Genomic DNA, 16,457 nt, shown 5'->3' on the forward strand with positions numbered 1-16,457 from the left:
TTCACAGAATTCTGACTTTTTTTTTTTCAGAATTCTGACTTTAATCTCAGAATTCTGACTTTTTTCTCATAATAATAACAATAATAATAATAATAACAATAATAATAATAATAATAATAATAATAATAATAATAATAATAATAATATATATTTTAAAAAAAAAAGACCTTTTTTTTTTCCTGTGGCCCTAATCCTCTTCCATAACTGACTGTACATATCCTGACCAAGGAAAATAAAATTCTCACTTTGTGCAGTAATCTACACCTGGCTTTTCTGCCTCTGTCTATTATAATATACATCATATAGACTAAATGTCTAAAATTAATGTTTATTTGCAACATAGTATAGCAAACTATTACATGATAAATAAAATTTAATTTTAACAAAAAAAGAAAAAAAAAAGTCTGTTTTGAATGTCTGGGGTTGCCAGAAATTTGTGATGTTAAATTGAAGTCATGAGCCAAAAAAGGTGAACATCTACATGATCAGAAAATTAAATATAGAAAAATGCATGATTTATTAAAAAAAAAAAAATACAGAGGATAATATTATAATAAGTAGTGATAAATAAATTAAGAATGATTAAATAGATAGGAAAATTTATATGGGAGCTGCAACAGAAGAAGCAATGGGGCTTTATGAGTTAAAAGAAATGACCTGGGAGTGTATTTTTTTGCACCTTGTAGCCAATAAGAATTGTTTTTATTTTGTTGTTCGTGTGTGATTAGGTGGTTTTGTCTGGGTTGCCGGGTCATCTTCAGTGATATACCAACACTTTCAAGACTCCAGAATGGACATAAAGCCTAATGATTAACCTGCCCCAGATGTCACAGATAACAGTGGTTTCTCCTGTTGAACCTCTTACACCTCTAGGAACTTCTGTTTATCGGAATATAAGGCTAAAAGCCACTTAACTCTTTGGCTTGTAATGTAGGGCCCTTTATATATATATATATATATATATATATATATATATATACACACTTTATTTGTAAAGCTGGCCTATGGCTGAGTGGTGTTTTAATCCCATGAAGTACATGAGACTTTTTTTGCAAGCAGCCTTTAACCAAACATTTAGGGCTTATTCCATGTAAATACAAGCATTAAAGGGGTCATATTTTGCTAACCCCACTTTTATTAGGCTTTGGTCCATTTATTTTTGTATTTGTGGACCCTAATATTTCATAAAGTTTGAATTTGAACCCTCCAGGTGCCGCAAAGCTGTCTTTATATTCATTTTGGCAAAAATCAAGTGGATTTCTACAACCCATTTTAATTCCTGTTTAATTTGTTACGTCTATAAGCAGTTATGTCATGACATTTGCACATGTAAGGTCAAGACTTCCGACGAACATTTCTCAGAGTACGCCATAATTGTTTATCAGCAGCAGCGGTTGTAGTCCATACTGAAAATATGTCCAATTTCAAGCTGATTACCTAAAATGTTTAGTGGTTGGTTGAGCAGGACAGAGCAGCACGGTCAACAACCTGAATGGGGGGGGGGGGCATGAAGTGGCTCATCTGCATTTAAGGGGCCAGCGCTCAAAACAACCTTTCTGGTGTCATTACTCAGAAATAGGGTTGAAGATGGACCTGTGGAGTTGAATTAATGAAGAATTCAGACCCATAGCATTTACAGTTTATGTAGACCACAGGGAAATGATTTAAAATGCATAATTCCATTAAACAACAAAAAAAAAGCAAAATATCACTCCTTTAAGACTGAAAAACATTTAGCTCTGTACATAACTTCATAACTGCTGTGTATTTTCCATTCCACTCACATTGCACATCCATTAGCTCACATTAGCTCCTTCAATTTCTAAGTGACACCTTTCTTGGTCATCTACACCCATGATAACTTCCTACACATTGATTTCTATGTAAATGACTGGGATGTCCTTGTTTTCACTAACGGGTTTTCCAGTACTTCTCTTCTGCTCCTCTACAGTGTTAACAATGTGCAACACAAGCTACCATTAGCATTAGTAATGGAGTCGACAACCAGCTACACACACAGCATCACTAAATTTCCCATTTGTCCCTTTATTTATTATTCTTTTTAATATTTTCTACCAGAATTAGTCAGCATCAGTTTATGCTACTTTACAGTACACTAATTTAAAGATGATATTACACATTCTCAAATCCACAGATTATTGTCTATGGTGTCTAATGTGGCACTAATAATAATAAAACAATGACTTTCATAAAATCGGGATTGCATAAATTGTTGATATTTTTAATAAGCCTGATTTTATGGGAAACCACGATCCTGCAGCCTTTCAAAGAGCTACTCAAAAAGCATTTGTCAAGTGCTGCTTCTTTCTCCCTTTTAATTTCATGAGATCTATTCGATGACATTATGAATTCACCTCTAAAGGACTCTCCTTTCAAAATCTTTACACAGAGTGATTTTGCACCATTACATTTTCCCCTCTGTTTTGTGGCTTTCATTGAGCTTTTGTGCAACAGCGAGATGTCACTTTGTCAGTCTTGGTCACATGATGTCAAATGATTGTTAGTGATGGAAACCCACAAATATACCTGTAGTATTCACAGGAAATGATATTACGCTATCCGCTAAAATTTATTGTTGTCTTTTCAGAAATTTTGAGGGGCAAGAGCTCTGAAACACTGTGACCTGCACAAAATACATGTAACAGCATTATAGATAAGATAAGATAAGACTGGATATTCACAGTGTATGCTATAGTAGTAAAAAAAGAAGATACCATTGAACGTGGGGTGCCGCTAGCAATTGTGGGCCCTATGAAAGCTAAACGATGTGGGTCCTTTATAAAATTTAGTATCATATCGATTTGTTGGGGGGGGGGGGGGGGGGGGGGGGGGTATGTACATGGGCAGCAGTTATATATGTGGGGGTGCGGTCCATAACTATCGCTGGCGGAAAACAGAAGTAAAACTCAACATGCTTTCAACGTCCGACTCCTGGCTTCTATTTCTCTATTACACAGCGGACCTTACACAAAATTTTCACAACTTCTAACCTTTATCCACTGGACCCCCTCCAGTGCTCTATGGGCCCCCTAGAAATGCATGCATTTGTCATGTTTCCCCCCACCCCTTTACGGTGTTCCAGCCATAAACCACAGACCAACATTAAAAAAAAGGGGAATTCCTATCAAGGTTATTATAGTTGACGAAAACTAACGAAATGACGAAAACTAGAATTGAAAAAAACATTTTCGTTAACTGAAATAAATAAAAACTATAATTAAAAGAAAAAAACAATAACTCGCTGAAACTGTATTGTGTGTTTACAAAACTAAAACGGATGAAAATTATGGACAAAATTCCCTTCGTTTTTGTCTTTGTCAATGTTGGATTGATTCGAAAGTGATTTATTTTGCAATTTTATCTGCTGTCACCATACGACACTTGACGGGCCATCACTTGTGTTCACTTGTGGTTTACAGTCGTCTTCTGGTCTCCAGTCCACCTGGAAACATGGAGACTAAAGTTGGGAGAAAGCAGCAGAGTCCTGTCTGGGATTTATTTGAATACGACGGAGAAGAAGAGAAAAGATACGACAAAACTACAATTAATACTAAAACTAAGCATTTAGAAAAAAACGAAAACTAATAAAAACTAGCAAACCTGCTCTAAAAATGAATTAAAACTAACTGAATTGGAGGGGGAAAAAAAGTCAAAACTAAATAAAACTAAACAATAATGAAAAATCCAAAACTATTAGAACCTTGATTCCTATAGGAAATAGGACAAATACACTAAAAATAGCATGAATAGAAGACAGTAGTACATGTCATTTGTGGACGATAATGAGGCTATTGCATGATAAAGCTCTTGCACAATAGTAATGAACAAATAAAAGACTATAGCACTCGTACTGTGAATAATACAGTTACATTCTTACAGTCAGTGTTGTTCTTTTAAGCTGCAGGAGCCAAAACCAAAGGTATACCAAATAATAATAATAATAATAATAATAATAATAATAATAATGACACTAGCATTGTAGCTGTCTTCTCTTGGTCTAAATCAAAAGACTATACATAAATATTGATGAGCTGATGTTGCTTCATGCTGTTATGGAAATGTGAAGCCACTTTTCCGAGCTCCATTGTCCTGTCAAAGATCTTTTTTTCACGTCTGTCAGAATCTGCTCAGTGACTGGTAATTACCACTGTCAGTCACATATATGACCCTCCTACCCGCCTGAGAAGGATCAGGATTAACTGAAATCAGGGAGCAGATATTCAACAACCTGAAAACGCAGTTACGGAGAAGATGCAGAAATCTCATCCTCTACTTCGAAACATAGTCTGTATTATTTGCTTCAGAATCTAAAAGGCGTCATTTATTTCTACAAGGTCTCTGATTGTACATCTGCATTAAGCGCACAACACAACCTACTTTTCCATACATGACACAAGAGTTACAATCAAGTTAGTCACTTGCACAGTAAATTTACTTTATTGTTATTTTTCTGTCTTTTTCAGCCATTTTATGCTGTGTGAAAACAAAAAAGATAATCAAAAACACTGTTTCTGGAGCCACTTTTATTCGAAGTGGACTGCCCGCAAGGCAACGAAATGCACTTCAGAAAATATGCGACAACAAAACGTTCAACTATGGAACTGTAAAGTCACATTTTTTTTTTTTATTTTCATCTTTGTTTACTGCTTTTTACTCTGACTTGATGCTGTGGAAAATAAAAGGTCAAGGAAAAAAATGAGCCTTCATCTTTTTTTTTTTTTTTTTTTTTTCTTTTTTGCCATCAAACAAACTGCTATGGAGTTTCCATATATTTACAGCTTCCATCACAACAACAAGTCTTATCTCCTGAGTTGACTCGTATTGGTGAAGTATTGCAAATGTTTCACTGTGATCAATGCTACAGGATATTTTACAAATGAACTGTAAAAGCATGCTTTCTTCTTTTAGTAACAGCCCCGGCACTCAAGAGAAAGTTACTGACTGCAAAAAGCATCTCTACTCATCTGTTCTCATAGTCTCATTATTCTCTCAGCAGCCTTTTCTGTTGTTGGAAAGCCATCCAGCTGCATATATTTTGGTATTTTAATGGCTCAGAGTGGAGTCCGGGGTGCATGTTGCAGCCACGAGTTTGATTTCACAACGGGAACATGTATATACATCTAGAATCTCATCTAGCATGAGCAATGAGGCTTTGGATGAAGAATAGAAAGGGAGGCAGGTGCTTGTGTATGTGTGTTCGGTTCAAGCTGCAGTGTGTGTGGGTGTCTTTGTATGTGAGCCAGTGTTAAGGTTCAGGTGTTGTGTAGATGTGCGTCAGAGTGTGAGTGTCTGCGAGATACGGGAGGTAAATTGTTACATGTTTTTTTTTTTTTTTTGTAGAATGGCAGTGCTGCAGCTCTCGTCAGAAGGTTTGTGTATGTGGTAGCGTAATCGGGTCACAGTGGATGTGCAGGACAGGCAGGGGCTCTATTTCAGAGGCTCAGAGATGGAATGTGCTAGTCTGGAGGTGCAAGCTGAAGAAGGCTCTGAATAATGAATTCTCTCTCGCTCTCTTTCTCTGGCCTGTCTGCTTTGTGCCCCCCTCTCCTCATCCTCTCACCCATCCCCCTCACAAAACTCCACTTGGATATTTAAAGGTGTCACAGACCTGTACTGTCACTGTACAGCCACTGATAATGATACAAGGACAGTATAGCAGAGATGTGCAGACGTGCAGAGGACAAGCTGATAAAGACTGACAGCGTGATATGATAAGCAGAGTGTTTCAGGGATCGCTTGGAAAAGTCAGGGAGTTCTGATTTGTGCAATTATGGTAGTTTTTTGCAGACAGGAAATGACAGGATGAGGCTTGTTTGTAGAGAACAACGAACGGGTGGGAGGGAAACTCCTGAGAGTAGCTTGGATGGAGGTAGACAAGAGACGGAAAGCAGACTGCTGTGGCCACACCATGACAAAATCTGTGTCCTTTCATTCAGGTGACAGCACAGGAGCAATGCGAAGCAGATTCAACATGGAAACACTATTCACCAAGTTTCCGTTTTACCTGAGGGGAATCTGTAACACTTCTCCCTGAGTAAGCACAAATGTGACACTGCTTAGACCGACTATAGTTTATTAGAAACGTGAGCGCTGGATTTGTGTTAGGAAGTGATACAACTATGAAGAGTCTCAGAGAGTAACTACTTTTTGTAGGTCAACACAAAAGTTAGTGTTGTCCCAATTCCTTCCAAAACAAGTATTTACTACTTATTGGGCTGAAACTTCAGAGACTTTGCCACGTTTCCACTACCAGCTCGACTCGATTCAGCCTTTTCGCATTTCCATTATGAAAAAGGACCTGGAATCTGGTACCCGGTACTAGTTTTTTGGTATCACCTCCGCCAAGGTTCCAAGACTGGGTAACAGATACTAAAATGTGACGTGTAAACACTGCAGAACACTCCCAGATAGCAATTACCTTTGGGCCAGATCCGCATTAAAGCCTTTACATCCGTTTATAGCTCACATCCGTTTTCTGACTTTGGACCAAATCTGCATCTGATCCATTTTTCAGCTCTCTCTAGAAATTCCGGAGTTGTGCTGGCTTACGGATTTGGCCCAGAACAGTCTCCCATCCAACAACCAAGACTGATTTTCAAAGTTGTAATGCTGATCTGGACCAGAGTCGTAATACAAATCTGGGCCAATATGATACTTGTGTATATTCTAGATGTGATTGAACGGAGCTGGGCCAGAGCTAGACTGTTTCTGTAGAAGATCTGTTTCGCGGAGCAGTACCTGTTTTGGCCCAATGTGCATTTGGACACCGGGACGGATCTGCCAAACGGTTCCGGGCCGAGTCAAGGTGCGATTCTGTTCCAGATCCGTCCCAGTATCTCTTTGCTATCTGGGCTGATTGGTCAGACCCAGATAGCAATTACCTTTGGACCAGATCCGCATTAAAACCTTTACATCCGTTTATAGCTCACATCCGTTTTCTGACTTTGGACCAAATCTGCATCTGATCCGTCTTTCAGCTCTCTCTAGAAATTCCGGAGTTGTGCTGGCTTACGGATTCGGCCCAGAACAGTCTCCCATCCCACAACCAAGACTGATTTTCAAAGTTGTAATGCTGATCTGGACCAGAATCGTAATATGAATCTGGACCAGAGTTGTAAAACAAATCTGAGCCAACATGATTCTTGTGTATATTCTAGATGTGATTGAACGGAGCTGGGCCAGAGCTAGACCGTTTCTGTAGAAGGTCCGTTTTGTGGAGCAGTACTTGTTTTGACCCGATGTGCGTTTGGACACCAGGACGGATCTGCCAAATGGTTTCAGGCCGAGTCGGGGTGCGATTCTGTTCCAGATCCGTCCCAGTATCTCTTTGCTATCTGGGGAATTGTCTCTGTGACCCCCCATTTTACACAAAACAGGTGTGGAAGTTGACAGTAAATATAGCGGTAGGTTAATCCACATGGTGACAGTCCGCAAAACTACACCATGGTCGTTCGAGGAGATTCAGTCTTTGGTGTCCAATGTAAAAATTCAGCATGACCTTGACGAGACAACACGTAACAAGCAAGTTTATCAGCGACTCTGAGCAGACGACACAGAAGTAACGTGCTACATCGCTATGACGTCCAGGTACTTTAAACTCGGCAGTATCCTGTAATGGAAACGGTCTCCAGGAACAGTACCTGGTACCCGAGTCGAGTCGAGCCGAGTCAGCATTTGCCTAAGATTTTTAAGAGATAGATCCCTCCAGACCCAATAACAATAATGTTCGGTGTGGAACCAACAGGAGTGGACGTTTGTACTAAACAGTGTTGTTTTGAAGTTTGTGACACTACTGGACAGACACCTTATTCTGTTAAACTGGAAGAAAAAAAAGTCCTCCAACTCATCATGCTCTGTTCAAAGACATTACGCACCACTTCTTACATTTGGAGAAAATCTAATTTTCACTAAAAGATAATGTAAAGTTATTTTATTCAATTTGGCAGGACTTTATAGATTACATTAATATTAAGTAAGTAGGCAGACCCCCCCCACCTTTTTTTTTTTTTGTATGTCTGTATACACGAGTGCAAGTGTACTGTTCTTGTGTACATGACTTTATTATATTGTCATTGTCCTAATTTCAATAAAAAGAGTTTAAAGAAAAACAAACAAACAAGTATTTACTCATATATTTTATATTTTCGTGTAAAATTTGAAAATTATCTTACATGGTGCTTGTGCTATCCAAATAAAAATTCCAGACTTTTTCAAAACTGCAATTTTTTCCCCCTAATACCTTGACTTTATGTATTTTTATACTTGCATGCCTACTTTTTTGGCTGGGATTGTACCTGCTGTGTGTAGTAGAAAGTGTTACTTTGCATTTGCACTGCATTGGACAGATTTCAGAGACAAAACACCAGGGAAATACAGGTAAAAACAGGTTTTATTGAGGGGTGAGGGAATAATCTACTGGACAGCAGATGTAGTTGTAGACGTGGACGTGAACAATGGATGAGAACGACGATGAAACAACTTTCCCCACAGGTGTGTCCCTGGAGACGACGCACCAGAAAACAGTCTGAGAAACAGCACAAGACAAGAACAAAGCTTCAATTCACTAACTTGACATCCAACCAATGAAACTGCAAACAGTAGTGGCTGATCTTCTACCAGTAGTGGGTGACAATAATCTGGCGATCAGCTTTCGTCAGAGCAGGTCTTTTAAACTCGACTGATCACTGATTGGGGTCAGGTGCACACTTCCAGAATTGAACACACCTGCAGGAAGAACACGCAGGGACATTCAGGGGTTACAGGGAAAGGGGAATGAGAGGACAGGGAACCACTATAATAGAAAAGTTCATTTTAATGAATGAATGCATAATTCGCAGTGAATTATGTTTTACTGACAGAAATGTTTTCAGAACATGTGAGAATTACAAAAGTACATAAATATTGCACAACCAAATTTCACTAGAATGAATGAATGAATTTATTTTGGTTTGTGCATCAATCATTGCGCTCAGTACGATTACAATAAACAAAACAAAAAACAAAAAAAAGAATAGGCTAGAAGCAAATTTTGTTTTTTGTTTTTTTTGCCTATCCTTTTCACCCAATACACTGCCTACATTAAATTAAATGTGTACAGCACCGAGCATTCACACCATAAAAAAACATAAACAACAGCAAAAACATATCTACCATCTCATTCAATATCCCTAAACTACTTTAAACTTAAGGCTGTTTTTTTTTTTTCTTGAGGTCATTCCACTACCGACCGATTACTGCACTGGTGTCAAACATGCGGCCCGGGGGCCAAATCCGGCCCGCCAAAGGGTCCAGTCCAGCCCTTGGGATGAATTTGTGAAATGCAAAAATTACACTAAAATATTAACAATCTTTTTAGTTCAGGTTCCACATTCAGACCAATTCAATCTCAAGTGGGTCAGACCAGTAAAATACTTTCATAACATATAAAAAATGACAACTCTAAATGTTTCTCTTTATAAATGTAAATATTTTCATGTATTTACACTAAAACAAAGTTTAATTTTGCAAAAAATGTGAATAACCTGAACTGTCTTAAGAGAAGTAAGTACAATTTTAACAATATTCTGCCTGTTACTCAATGTTTTGTGTTTGTAGATCCACTGTGATCAGTAAGTTATAATGTACATGTGTAAATGATAAACTGAAGCAGAATTGTTAAAATTACACTTATTTTTTCAGTTTGTTCATGTTAATGTAAATGTAAATGAACTTTTTTTGCTCTAAAACATAGAGAAAAGTTTGGAGTTGACATTATTTGTATATTATTATGTTATTATTTTACTGGTTCGGCCCACTTCAGATCAAATTTAGCTGAATCTGGCTCCTGAACTAAAATGAGTTTGACACCCCTGGGTTAATTAAATCATATCAAGCTTTTTATGTTTCCCTCATGTATTTCTTTTCTTACAAGATTATGTGCCTTTGTGCATACTCTAAAATTCGACTATGGGAGAAACTTTTTATTTTATTTTTTTTTATACTTTATTAAGTCATTCACACAAAATTCCAGACTTTTCAAGGTCTGGAAAACAGCAGTTAAAAATTCCATACTTTTTAAGACTTTCAAGACCTGCACAACCACCCTGGTCTTACACTTGTACACTAACTGCCAAAAAAAAAAAAAAAGTTTCACCTGCATTAAGTTCTTCAACCCTTTAACTGACACAGGGGGTAGTTTCTCCTGTCTTAAACAACCATCATTTTGCGAGTGAGCATAAAGATTGGACTGTGTTACTGTGGAAAAAGGTCATGAGTCCAGAGTGACCCTGTTCCAGAGTGATGAGTGCATCAGGGTGAGAGGAAAGGCAGATGAAGCGTTTACCCATCATGCCTCGTGCCTATGGTACATGCCTGTGTGGGTAGTGTTATGATCTGGGGTTACATCCATAAACATAGTTTTCAGTAAAAAGCTGATAGATATTGTAGCTGGTAATATTCTGTTAGTTTGCTGTGTAGAAACACCCTCTGTTGAAGTCATGACCTGGCTCTGAATCCATGACAAAAAGGATGACACACAGGTTGAAGGCCAGTAAATAATTTTAGTGCAATGAAAATAAACCAAAATAATACAAGCAACAAATAAAACTATGGAGTATGAGAGTCAGAATGATCAGTGGTGAAGTTATAAACATGATGAGTGATAATGCTGTTATACAGGAGGAACTATTACAGCCACGTTTAACCCTGTAAAGCCTGACCATTAAATCATTGACAGAAAATTCCAGTTCTTTGAAAGTGGAGTCTTTATTGGTCCTTCTGAACAACCCTTTTTTTTTTTTCTATATACAAGTTTCAATTTTGTATCATATTTGATACATCAGGTCTCAATGCTCAAATATTATTATTTTTGGACAAACAAAAACACAATATAACACAAACATGTCTAACAAATTAGTAATTCCTTTTCAAAATTGGCAAAGTTCTTCCTCCTTCCTCATTAATGACAATCTTGTAGTGTCACTGGAAAGGTCTCTGGTGAACTAATTCCTCCCCCTTGGTGGATTATCCGTGTATTGCATGTATCTAATTGTATACATCAGGTTTTTAAAGAAAAAAAAATCACACTGATCATGTTCAAAACTCATGTATCAGATATGATAAGTTTGGCGTTATAGGGTTAATATTCATCAGTCCATTTATTCATGCAAAAATGGAAATAGGCCATTCCACATTAGACAAATAATCTCATTAAAACTGTAACTGATACAAAATGGAATTGCAAATTGTTAGAATTATACAGTAATCATTATATAATTAGAATGCAAATATTTTATAACCATAATTTTTATGTTCATTAAATGACTGATTCATTATTATTCTTTAATTCTACTTTGGGTTTGTTGTACGGTCAAGTTAAAAACTAAGGCCTCTGATGAATGAATTCCTCCCCCCTGGTGGATTATCTGTGATTACATGTATCTACAGGGTGGGGAAGCAAAATTTACAATATTTTGAGGCAGGGATTGAAAGACAGTGTATGACCAATTAGTTCATTGAAAGTCATGAGAGTTTATTTGCCACAAGAAAATAGAAATAGAAGAAATAGAAAATGTTTTTATTCTATGTGTCCTCCTTCTTTCTCAATAACTGCCTTCACACGCTTCCTGAAACTTGCGCAAGTGTTCCTCAAATATTCGGGTGACAACTTCTCCCATTCTTCTTTAATAGTATCTTCCAAACTTTCTCGTAATAGTTTTGTTCATAGTCATTCTCTTCTTTCCATTATAAACAGTCTTTATGGACACTCCAACTATTTTTGAAATCTCCTTTGGTGTGACGAGTGCATTCAGCAAATCACACACTCCTTGACGTTTGCTTTCCTGATTACTCATATGGGCAAAAGTTTCTGAAAAGGTATGGATAATAGTGTTAGGTATGATTATGACATCAATATATGTTTGGTTTCAAAACAATTGACGTAGTGCCTGCTGAGAAAAAACAACTAAATGTCCATTGTAAATTTTGCTTCCCCACCCTGTAATTGTATACATCAGGTTTTTCAAGAAAAAAAAAAAATCACACTGATCATGTAGAGGGCTTCAAAACTCATGTATCAGATATGATACATTTGGCGTTATAGGGTTAAAGCTAAAGACAGTGCCAGTGGTTGTTCACTATTTTACTGTGTTCTATGATCAGCTGAGAACTGAGGTTTGGCTGTTGACGAGTGGTCCGAACATGGAGTTTCAAAAAGACTGAACTTCCGATCTTTCATGGGCAAAAAATGATACCTACAGTATCTTCAACCTCCAATCCTTAAAGCCATTATTTGTGTGTTAGAAGTAATTCTTGAGCTTTGTCAAATTGTAGAGTTTCAGAGGTGGAACAGCACAGAATAGGGGTGAACTAACATTTTTTAATGAAGTTATGGAAGGATAGAAAAAGTCTGCTATTCTGCTTTCATTTAAGGTGTATTTTTTGTGGAAATATTTCTGTCGTATTGTGACCTGGGTTCACCATACAGTACAGTAGTTCTTGTTTTTTAGGTGCTGTCATCGTGAATGCATGTTTCACTGACCTCTCTGATGTTCCTAGTTGTGGTTTGAGGACTGGGACAGAATTCCCTTTACTTTGTTTGTATTTTATTGTATTTTATTTTTATTTATCCAGTAAAAAATGACACTCCCCCCCCAGGCAGTGTATACACTTGTTTAGGTCACTGAAACAAAATTTGGATCTTGTGCTGTTTGTACAAGGTTTTAGGGTCCCAGACGTCATAGTAGGCGGCAAAAATACATCGACATCGTGTGTGTGACCTTTGTTTATTGTTTATTAGCAGATATTTAAGGTGAAGGGACAGCAATTCTAAGATACTTACAAGGAGCTGCCCTTCATATCTAAGCAGGCTCCATTCATTTGGCCGTATCCACCCACATTTTGAGCAATTATCATTATCTTTACCTCCCATTAGGGTGTTCCAGTCAGATCTGTGTGTTGGAGCCTGTAACTAAAAATCTACTGTACATTTCTACCTTCACTTTTTATGCAAAGTATGTCTCTATCATATCTCTGGCCTCTGCAGAAATCGTCCAGCTGTTGACTGCATAACAGTATATCAACATGACCAAAAATTCTGACTACCTGGAAAACAAAGAACGGAGAGCATGTTTCCATTTCCAAATCTGTCACATTCGATGAACGTTCCTTACACATATGATTCTTTTCAAACAATGCAGTATTTGTCTTGTTTTTGATTGGTTTTCTTGTTTAGATATTCACTGCCTTTTGTTTCCCAGTCAAATCAATGCATGTTACCCAGAACAACCTGAGCCTGCCATATTATTACCCTGCCCCCCCAAAAAGGAGGCAAGGGGTATTGTTTTGGTTCGGTTTGTTTGTTTGTTTCTTTGCTCGTTAACACTCTAGCAGCAAAACTATTGGTTGAATTCATACCAAATTGGGTTAATAGATTGCCAGTGACTCAGAATAGATCTGATTACATTTTGGGAACAGTAGGTCAAAGTTCAAATTTTTTATGAATTTTTAAAATCTTTTTTTTTTTTTCCAATTTTGTTATAATGGCTGAAATTTCACATGTCTGTAGCAGCAAAACTATTGGTTGAATTCATACCAAATTGGGTTTATAGATTGCCAGTGACCCAGAATAGATCTCATTACATTTTGGGAACAATAGGTCAAAGTTCAAATTTTTAATGAATTTTTAAATCTTTTTTTTTTTTTTTTCCCCCGTTTATTTATAATGGCTGAAATTTCAAATGTCTGTAGCAGCAAAACTATTGGTTGAATTCATACCAAATTGAATTTATAGATTGCCAGTGACCCAGAATAGATGTGGTTACTTTCTGGGGACATGAAGTCAAAGTTCAAATTTTTATTTATAAATTTTTTAAATCTTTTTTTCCCCATTTACTTATCATGGGCAAAATTTCAAATGTCTATAAAAACATCCATTTTGTTTCAATTTACTTCACACTTGGCACATATATAGAAGCAGTTGATATGCTGACATCACCACATGCATAGACATGATGACATCAGCTGGATTGATGCCAAAATAAGATACAATATGTGCAAGGGGCGGGGTTTGTTGTGCCTGGCACCACTTTTATTTGCTTCAAAATTAATTAGAAATGTAACCTCATATAACATGCTTTATTTTGATTGAGTAATTACATTGCTGCATTACTTCTAACAAGGTAATTAATAATCTGTATCCCATTATTGTTTATTATATAGTAATCTAACCTATTATAAGTAATTTTCCTAAAGCTGACAATGAAATACGTATTAGGTAAGTAGGCATAAATGAATAACTGTACACAAGAGCACAAAACAAATTGGGTCTTGCAAACATAGACACAGAGACTTAATATTTTAATTAGAATATTTGCCTAATGATGATAGGAACATCCGAGAGGGCTGTAGTCTGCAGGTTACAAGGACTCCTTCTGAGGACAAGTTAGCTCATTCCTGTTTTGCTGTTTCATTATCTTGCTTCATTAAAAGTTAGATAACTGCTGAATAACTGTGGATGTGTGTCGCATGTATTTGTGTGTAGGTTTGTGCTGTGAGTGATAAAGAGGAGGAAGGTGGATGGGGACATACGGGAAAGTGACTTTAAGGCTGTGCCACATCATTAGTCTAGTAGCCAGGCTCACTAGGTGCACGGCTGGCATCCTACATCATTTGCTGACACACTGAGACACTGGTGGATGTACTGGTGTGTGCAACGCTTTCTATCTCTGTGCTACAAGGTGAACAGAGGCATGGTCTGATTGTCTATTCAGAGTGTTGCCGTCATGCAGCTGATACAGACACGGTGACTTGTAAGTACCAGGGACGCGCATCTCTGATTCATATCTTGAGGCATTTCCAACATGTGATACATTACAGAGACATATGAAGCATGTATCAATGCAAAATTCAATGCATTGGGATTCAACACCATCTGATTCAACATGATATAGCGTGATGATAAAAAATATGATGCTATGTGGTGCAGACAAATTCAATTTATGAAGGTTTGGCGACTGCAAAGCATACATTACAACTACATGTATATATGGGGGCTTCTATGAAACTATGTTCATTTTGGTATCAGGCACTTTGCCAGCTTTTTAGACCCAATAATAAAAGAGAAATTTAGACCTACAGTTGTCCCTCACTATAACGTGGTTCACCTTTCGCGGCCTCGCTGTTTTGCAGATTTTTTTTGGGTGAATTTTGCATGCTTTTTTTAACAGCGTATGAACACGCATTGTGTTCTGCGTCCTGATTGGCTAAAGGCGGCCATCCACTGTGCGATTATTTCGATCGTTGCATGCAGCTCCATCTCAAACTGTGCAAATCAATTGTAAAGTCAGGCTCACGATTCATGTTCTCACACTGTGCGGACCGATGCTCATATGCGACCTGAGGACGCACGACACGTTCGAGTGTTGTATCCGGAAATACAACGTTAAAATACCAAGGAATCTGAAAGTGCATAGACGATTGTGTATTGGCGTGAGTCACAAAATGGTAGTGCTAAACAAAAACCAATGAGCTGCTTTGGTAATATGTGCCATTATTTGCGGGGAATCAAAAAAGAAGAAAAGACGACAACGTGTTTGGTGCAGGAATTGGTTTGCCAGACGTGCACAGTATGGGCTGTCAATCCCACAGCAAAGGGAACTAGAGGTACACTGCAAAAGCTAAATTGCACTAGGCCAATAGCCAGCTACTGTTAGCTTAGTGTTAGCGTACAGTAGCTGGCTGTTATTGTATTTGCACATGCACAGTGTGAGAATTTGAGGCACATCGGCTCGTGGCACTGCTTTGACAGTCCGATACCCTCACGAGGAGCGAGCAGGATTCCAAACAACTCCGTTTTCCTTGTGAACACACGATTGCTGGTCGTGAGGTGGTCGTGCGGTGTTAATCACTTCTCCTTACCCCATGTACACTGCACACGATTAGAGGCACATCTGGCCCGATCCCAGCAATAGTCGCACGAGTGAGAAATCGTCTCTAAAATCGCACAGTAATATGGCCGCCTTAAGGGAGAACCCGTGCATTGTGTTCTGCGTCCTGATTGGCTAAGGGACTGTAGACCATTGTCAATCAATCTCCTCCGTGCCGTGTCTCCGGTACAGTACAGAATGCGTTCAGCTTGCCAAATTTACATAAATGTTCGATCGCTAGCAGTGTAACTCTGAAGTGCTGTATGTTTGCAAGTTTTCTCCCCGACAAAACCCACAATGTTGGCAAAACGTTCTGCACCAACAAAGGCACCTGCGGTCGCACCCAAAAAATGTGTGGTGAGGGGTTTTACAGCCTTAAAACATATTTAATAATTGTAAAAAATAAAACTGACTACTTCACGGATTTCGCCTATTGCGGGTTATTTTTAGAATGTAACCCCCGCGATAAATGAGGGACCACTGTATTTCCCCCCAGGATGTACCTATTGATAATCTCAGATAAATGTAAAAAAA

General features: G+C 37.8%; 1 long non-coding RNA gene across 1 annotated transcript; it reads right to left on the minus strand.

Annotated features, from left to right (window-relative positions):
- Positions 1 to 1,798: 1,798 nt before the first annotated feature.
- On the minus strand, positions 1,799 to 15,142 carry LOC115410247 (uncharacterized). Its single transcript, XR_003934076.1, has 3 exons — positions 15,030 to 15,142; positions 4,813 to 4,819; positions 1,799 to 1,810 (listed from the first exon to the last, which is right to left on the minus strand). It is a non-coding gene; the product is annotated as an uncharacterized LOC115410247 (long non-coding RNA).
- Between the last annotated feature and the right edge of the window lie 1,315 nt (positions 15,143 to 16,457).

This window comes from Sphaeramia orbicularis, chromosome 19 (genome assembly GCF_902148855.1).
Source record: "Sphaeramia orbicularis chromosome 19, fSphaOr1.1, whole genome shotgun sequence".
NCBI classification, from domain to species: domain Eukaryota; kingdom Metazoa; phylum Chordata; class Actinopteri; order Kurtiformes; family Apogonidae; genus Sphaeramia; species Sphaeramia orbicularis.